Source organism: Rutidosis leptorrhynchoides, chromosome 4 (genome assembly GCF_046630445.1).
Source record: "Rutidosis leptorrhynchoides isolate AG116_Rl617_1_P2 chromosome 4, CSIRO_AGI_Rlap_v1, whole genome shotgun sequence".
NCBI classification, from domain to species: domain Eukaryota; kingdom Viridiplantae; phylum Streptophyta; class Magnoliopsida; order Asterales; family Asteraceae; genus Rutidosis; species Rutidosis leptorrhynchoides.
Window position 1 is genome coordinate 579,429,616 of NC_092336.1, and position 8,194 is coordinate 579,437,809.

At 30.1% G+C, this 8,194-nt stretch overlaps 1 non-coding gene across 1 annotated transcript; it reads left to right on the top strand.

Annotated features, from left to right (window-relative positions):
* The first annotated feature begins 283 nt into the window (after positions 1-283).
* Positions 284-390, top strand: LOC139845675 (small nucleolar RNA R71). The gene has a single exon (XR_011758439.1). It is a non-coding gene; the product is annotated as a small nucleolar RNA R71 (small nucleolar RNA).
* Positions 391-8,194: the final 7,804 nt, after the last annotated feature.

An 8,194-nucleotide genomic window follows, 5' to 3' on the forward strand; every position in this document is an offset into this window, starting at 1 on the left:
GTGAATATCTTTAGTCATCTTTTCCATTCGTCTCTCGACAGCATCTATCTTTGCGGAAATGGAATCAAAGTCATGGCTAGAATCGGCTCTAGCTGCTTTAGATGATCTAACGATATATTTTTCTTGATGCCACTCATGTGAGTGGGAAGCAGTGTTATCAATAATTTTGTAAGCTTCAGTTGCGGTTTTCTTCATAATAGAACCACCAGCTGCTATATCTATATCTTTTCTTGTAGTGATGTCGCATCCTTGGTAGAATATTTGTACTATTTGATAAGTGTCTAAACCATGTTGCGGACATCCTCTTAACAACTTTCCAAATCTTGTCCATGCTTCATATAAAGTTTCATTTGGCTTCTGTGTAAAAGTAACAATTTCTCCTTGAAGTCTCACGGCTTTAGATGCCGGAAAGAATTGTTTAAGAAAATTTTCAACTAAAACGTCCCATGTATCAATCGCCCCTTCAGGTAACAATTATAACCAATCTTTGGCTTCTCCCTGTAAAGTCCAGGGAAATAACATGAGATATATCTGTTCATCCTCAACTTCTCTGATTTTGAATAGAGTACAGATCCTATTAAAGGTACGAAGATGTTCGTTTAGATCTTCCTTCGGCTCACCACTAAATTGGCATTGATTAGTTACCATGTGTAGGATTTATCCTTTGATTTCATAATCTGGCTCATTAATGTCTGGTTGAGTAATTGCATGACCTTGGCCAGTGCGTTTAGCTCGCATTCGGTCTTCCATACTTAGAGGTTCCAGATTTTCCATGATTGAATTTGTTGAATCTGAATCACTAAGGGATTCTGATTTAATGGCTTCTTCCTCGATAATCTCTGTTTGAATGATTGGTGGTTCCGGAGGAAAGATTAATGGTTCAGGATCTCTGAATTGTTCCTGAATATCCTCCGGATTCTCAATTGTGAGGTCGGGTTCAAAAAATGGATTATCGAAAATTTGAATTGGAGTACTTGGTCGACTAGATGATGATTCTAAAGGAAAATCAACGGCGACAATATTAAGTAGATGTCTTGATCGAGTTACAGGTGGTGAACGTATGAAAGGTGGTGAACGTTTTGCTCGGTGCATTCACTGAATATCCTATTAGTTATAAAAGATATAAGTTATCAAATTAATAGATTTTTCTGATTTTACCCACATTTCGAATAGCCAATAGATGCAGCAGGTAGCCAGGACCCTTTAAATCGGAAGCCCACAACTCGCCACTAACAAATCCAACTATTACTACGAACTAGAAAATTTTGGATGTCTATCAATTTAACCGCTTAAAATAATTGTTCGTCGAAGTTTAAAGAAATTTTTGGAGAAGAAATAGAAAATTCTATGTCCTAAAAACTAGATCGGTGAGAAATAAGAAAGAAAAAGAAAAAGAAGCACGTCAAAAAATTTCGAAAAATAAAAGGTCGAAAAATAAGAAAATAAGCGAAAATAGCGCGTCAAAACTTAAAAATCTATAAACTAAATATTAAAACTTGCGTCTAAAGGTATTAAAGCTTAGAGAAAATCTATATCCAAAACGGCAATTATTTAAAAAGTACTAAAATCTTAAATACTAAAACAATAAGTGACGTCGTAAAATTCTAAGGCGCCTAAATCTAATCTAAAGAAAAAGCACTTAAGGGATTTTACGGCAAATCCTAAAAATCTAGAAATAAAAATAACTACGGCAAAATACTAAGTTACGAACTAATTACGAGCGAAAAATATAAATATTACGAATAAACGATTAAAAAGATATAAAATTTACAAATAAAACTTAAATTATAAAAATACAATTTTTACAAAAATATTATTTTTATAATTTTATTTTATAAAAATATTAGTTTTATATATTAAAACTAATTAAAACTTAAAATTAATTAAAACTAAACTTACACTAATTATATTAACTTAAAACCCTAATTTTAATTAATAATAATTAATTTTAACCCTAATTTCATAATTAATGCTGTCTAATGTTTGACCTGTCAGAGAACTCCGCGAGTGCGGATACCAGCTGGCAAAAAGCTCCGTGAGTGAGGATGATACAGATTCAACTGAGGTGCATGTCGAATTCGTGCAGGTTCAGTTGTTTTTTTTTTTTAATTTTTCTGTTTTTAATATATATAAAATATAAATATAACTTATTACTTTTTTTATAACTTTTTCACAATAAATAAAAAAATAAACTTTTTAATTTAACAAAACTTAAAAATATATAGATATATTTTTCTTTTTCTTGTATTTTTAATATTTAAAACGTATATTTTTACAGAAATAGATTACGACTTAATAAAAATCTTTTTTTATAGCGTTGCGCTTTCGGCATTTAGGATTACCCGACAGCGGCGCCAAAAATACTTGATGTGCGTAGAGGTGTATACGAAATAGTTATATTTTTACTACGAAATACTATTAAATACGATACAATTTTACACAAGTTATTTATTTATTTATAGAGTGGATATACCTAAACCTTACTACAACACTTATAGGCAGTGTACCTAATCGTACAGTAGTGTAGTTTTTAGTAAGTCCGGTTCGTCCACAGGGAACTAGCCAACTTTAACGCTATATTTTTTTAAAAACTATATTTGTAAATATATAATTATATATATATAAGTAGTATTATTATTATAAAAGGGGGTTTTTACCGTTTAATGACCGATTTGTCGATTTTAAAACTTTTAGTCGCAGTTAAAACCTAATGTAAAATATTAAAAATAAATATAACTTAATTTAAAGCGTAAAGTAAATGACAATAATTAAAGTTCGATAAATTAAAATGCGATAAATAAAATGACAATAAATAAAATTGCGATAATAAAAAAGTACGATAATTAAAAGTGCAATTAAATAAAATGACAGTAAATAAAAGTGCGATGAAATATGAAATAAAGGAATTATGCTTATTTAAACTTCCGTAATCATGATGTTTGACGTGTTGATTTTAGTTTATTACCATGGGTTAATTGTCCTTTGTCCTGGATTATTCGATATATCCATCTGATTTTTGTCCATAACAGTCCATCAGTCATAAATATAAAGTGCGAGTGTCCTCGTCAAATTATCCTTATATCCGAAGTCAAATATTCTAACTAATTGGTGACTTAAACTATAATTACACCAATTTTCCTTGTATATAATTCACCCCTGTTTTAATAAGTCCATTGACTATTAATCCATTCCCGTGTCCGGTTAAATGAACGATTATTAGTACTTATAAATATCCCGCCCATCGTGTCCGATCGAGTGTTTGTGGTTATTTATAGGTACGTCCAATTGTAAATCTTTATATTAAATTAATAAACTATCATTCAATTAAACAAATATAAAGCCCATTAATAGCCCATAGTCTAATTTTCACAAGTGTTGTTCTTTTGTCCAAGCCCCAATTAAGGTACAAAGCCCAATTACCCCGTCTTTAATATTTAGTCCAACATCATGATTACTTCAATTTAAATAAGCATAATAATAACTTAGCTACGAGACATTAATTTAAAAAGGTTGAACATAACTTACAATGATTAATAATAGCGTAGCGTTACACGGACAGAATTTCGACTTACACCCTTACAACATTCGCTAACATACCGTTAATATTATTAAATTAAAATTAAAATTAAAATTATAAATTATATATATATATATATATATATATATATATATATATATATATATATATATATATATATATATATATATATATATATATATATATATATATATATATATATAGTGACCCGAACTTTTCCATGTTTATATATATTAAATGAAATTGTTATTTACATGATTAAGTGTTTCCAACATGTTAAGCAATCAAACTTGTTAAGACTTGATTAATTGAAATAGGTTTCATATAGACAATTGACCACCCAAGTTGACCGGTGATTCACGAACGTTAAAACTTGTAAAAACTATACGATGACATATATATGGTTATATATATAGTTAACATGATTTTATTATAAGTATGTATCTCAATAGGTATTTTAACAATGAGTTATATACATAAAAATGAGACTATTAATTTAAGAAACTCGAAAACGATATATATAATGATTATCGTTATAACAACGTCTTACTAGGTATATATGAATCATATTAAGATATTGATACACTTGGTTAATTATGTTAAATGATAAGTAAATATATTATTAAGTGTATTAACAATGAAATACATATGTAAAAATAAGACTACTAACTTAATGATTTCGAAACGAGACATATATGTAACGATTATCGTTGTAACGACATTTAACTGTATATATATCATACTAAGATATATTATATATCATAATATCATGATAATATAACAATTTAACATCTCATTTGTTATAATAAACAATGGGTTAACAACATTCAACAAGATCGTTAACCTAAAGGTTTCAAAACAACATTTACATGTAACGACTAACGATGACTTAACGACTCAGTTAAAATGTATATATACATGTAGTGTTTTAATATGTATTCATACACTTTTGAAAGACTTCAATACACTTATCAAAATACTTCTACTTAACAAAAATGCTTACAATTACATCCTCGTTCAGTTTCATCAAAAATTCTACTTGTATGCACCCGTATTCGTACTCGTACAATACACAGCTTTTAGATGTATGTACTATTGGTATATACACTCCAATGATCAGCTCTTAGCAGCCCATGTGAGTCACCTAACACATGTGGGAACCATCATTTGGCAACTAGCATGAAATATCTCATAAAATTACAAAAATATGAGTAATCATTCATGACTTATTTACATGAAAACAAAATTACATATCCTTTATATCTAATCCATACACCAACGACCAAAAACACCTACAAACACTTTCATTTTTCAATTTTCTTCATCTAATTGATCTCTCTCAAGTTCTATCTTCAAGTTCTAAGTGTTCTTCATAAATTCTACAAGTTCTAGTTACATAAAATCAAGAATACTTTCAAGTTTGCTAGATCACTTCCAATCTTGTAAGGTGATCATCCAACCTCAAGAAATCTTTGTTTCTTACAGTAGGTTATCATTCTAATATAAGGTAATAATCATATTCAAACTTTGGTTCAATTTCTATAACTATAACAATCTTATTTCAAGTGATGATCTTACTTGAACTTGTTTTCGTGTCATGATTCTGCTTCAAGAACTTCGAGCCATCCAAGGATCCGTTGAAGCTAGATCCATTTTTCTCTTTTCCAGTAGGTTTATCCAAGGAACTTAAGGTAGTAATGATGTTCATAACATCATTTGATTCATACATATAAAGCTATCTTATTCGAAGGTTTAAACTTGTAATCACTAGAACATAGTTTAGTTAATTCTAAACTTGTTCGCAAATAAAAGTTAATCCTTCTAACTTAACTTTTAAAATCAACTAAATACATGTTCTATATCTATATGATATGCTAACTTAATGATTTAAAACCTGGAAACACGAAAAACAACGTAAAACCAGATTTACGCCGTCGTAGTAACACCGCGGGCTGTTTTGGGTTAGTTAATTAAAAACTATGATAAACTTTGATTTAAAAGTTGTTATTCTGGGAAAATGATTTTTATTATGAACATGAAACTATATCCAAAAATTATGGTTAAACTCAAAGTGGAAGTATGTTTTCTTAAATGGTCATCTAGACGTCGTTCTTTCGACTGAAATGACTACCTTTACAAAAATGACTTGTAACTTATTTTTCTGACTATAAACCTATAATTTTTCTGTTTAGATTCATAAAATAGAGTTCAATATGAAACCATAGCAATTTGATTCACTCAAAACGGATTTAAAATGAAGAAGTTATGGGTAAAACAAGATTGGATAATTTTTCTCATTTTAGCTACGTGAAAATAGGTAAAAAATCTATTCCAACTATAACTTAATCAACTTATATTGTATATTATGTAATCTTGAGATACCATAGACACGTATACAATGTTTCGACCTATCATGTTGACACATCTATATATATTTCGGAACAACCATAGACACTCTATATGTGAATGTTGGAGTTAGCTATACAGGGTTGAAGTTGATTCCAAAATATATATAGTTTGAGTTGTGATCAATACTGAGATACGTATACACTGGGTCATGGATTGATTCAAGATAATATTTATCGATTTATTTCTGTACATCTAACTGTGGACAACTAGTTGTAGGTTACTAACGAGGACAGCTGACTTAATAAACTTAAAACATCAAAATGTATTAAAAGTATTGTAAATATATTTTGAACATACTTTGATATATATGTATATATTGTTATAGGTTCGTGAATCAACCAGTGGCCAAGTCTTACTTCCCGACGAAGTAAAAATCTGTGAAAGTGAGTTATAGTCCCACTTTTAAAATCTAATATTTTTGGGATGAGAATACATGCAGGTTTTATAAATGATTTACAAAATAGACACAAGTACGTGAAACTACATTCTATGGTTGAATTATCGAAATCGAATATGCCCCTTTTTATTAAGTCTGGTAATCTAAGAATTAGGGAACAAACACCCTAATTGACGCGAATCCTAAAGATAGATCTATTGGGCCTAACAAACCCCATCCAAAGTACCGGATGCTTTAGTACTTCGAAATTTATATCATATCCGAAGGGTGTCCCGGAATGATGGGGATATTCTTATATATGCATCTTGTTAATGTCGGTTACCAGGTGTTCACCATATGAATGATTTTTATCTCTATGTATGGGATGCGTATTGAAATATGAAATCTTGTGGTCTATTATTATGATTTGATATATATAGGTTAAACCTATAACTCACCAACATTTTTGTTGACGTTTTAAGCATGTTTATTCTCAGGTGAATACTAAGAGCTTCCGCTGTTGCATGCTAAAATAAGGACAAGATTTGGAGTCCATGTTTGTATGATATTGTGTAAAAACTGCATTTAAGAAACTGATTTCGATGTAACATATTTGTATTGTAAACCATTATGTAATGGTCGTGTGTAAATAAGATATTTTAGATTATCATTATTTGATAATCTACGTAAAGCTTTTTAAACCTTTATTTATGAAATAAAGGTTATGGTTTGTTTTAAAATGAATGCAGTCTTTGAAAAACGTCTCATATAGAGGTCAAAACCTCGCAACGAAATCAATTAATATGGAACGTTTTTAATCAATAAGAAAGGGACATTTCAGTTGGTATCCGAACGTTGGTCTTAGAGAACCAGAATTTTCATTAGTGTGTCTTATTGAGTTTGTTAGGATGCATTAGTGAGTCTGGACTTCGACCGTGTTTTTTTTAAAAATGATTGCTTAACAAATTTTGTTGGAAACTATATATTTTTAACATGTGAATATTATGTGATATATTAATCTCTTAACGCGTTTGATATTATGTGATAGATGTCTACCTCTAGAACAAGTCCCATTGACTCACCTAATAATAATGAAGAGTCAAATGTAAATTGGAATGATTCATGGACTAATTCACAAGTTCCCGAAGAGGAACCGGAAGAAGAGTCGGAACCGGAAGAAGAATCGGAACCGGAAGAAGAATCGGAACCGGATGAAGAAATAGAACCGGTGGGGGAAATAATAAAACGGTTAAGTAAAAGAAAATCCTCAACCAACCGATCAAGGTTAATTATGGTCAATGGTGTTTTTGCCAAGGAAGCAAAATATTGGGAGGATTACCAATTCTCCGATGAATCGGATTCCGACGTGAATTCCGATGATGTTATAGAAATTACCCCAACTGAATTTAAAAAGGCAAAAGAAAATAATAAGGGAAAGGGCATAAAAATAGAGAAATATAATTCCAACCCCGATGAACTTTATATGTATCGTCAACCCCCGAAGTCCTTAAGTTGTAACAATGACCCGGGAACCTCTAAACCACCAGGTTTTTCTAAACCAATGTGGAAAACGATGGCTCGTATTAGGGGAACATCATATATCCCTAGAAACTTGGCAAAACGAACCAAAACCGAAGAAGAAGAAACAAGCGAGTCGGAATAAGATAGTTGTATTCGTGTGGTGTAATATATGTAATATAGTATGCTTATGCTTTATGATATATGTAAAAATTGCTTGTATTAATAAGTATTTTTTTTATGAATCTAACTCTTGTCTATTTTACAGTATAAAAACACAAAATGGATAGACAACCCAATATTTTAAGAGACCTACCCGGAGACATGATTGATGAAATCTTGTCTAGAGTCGG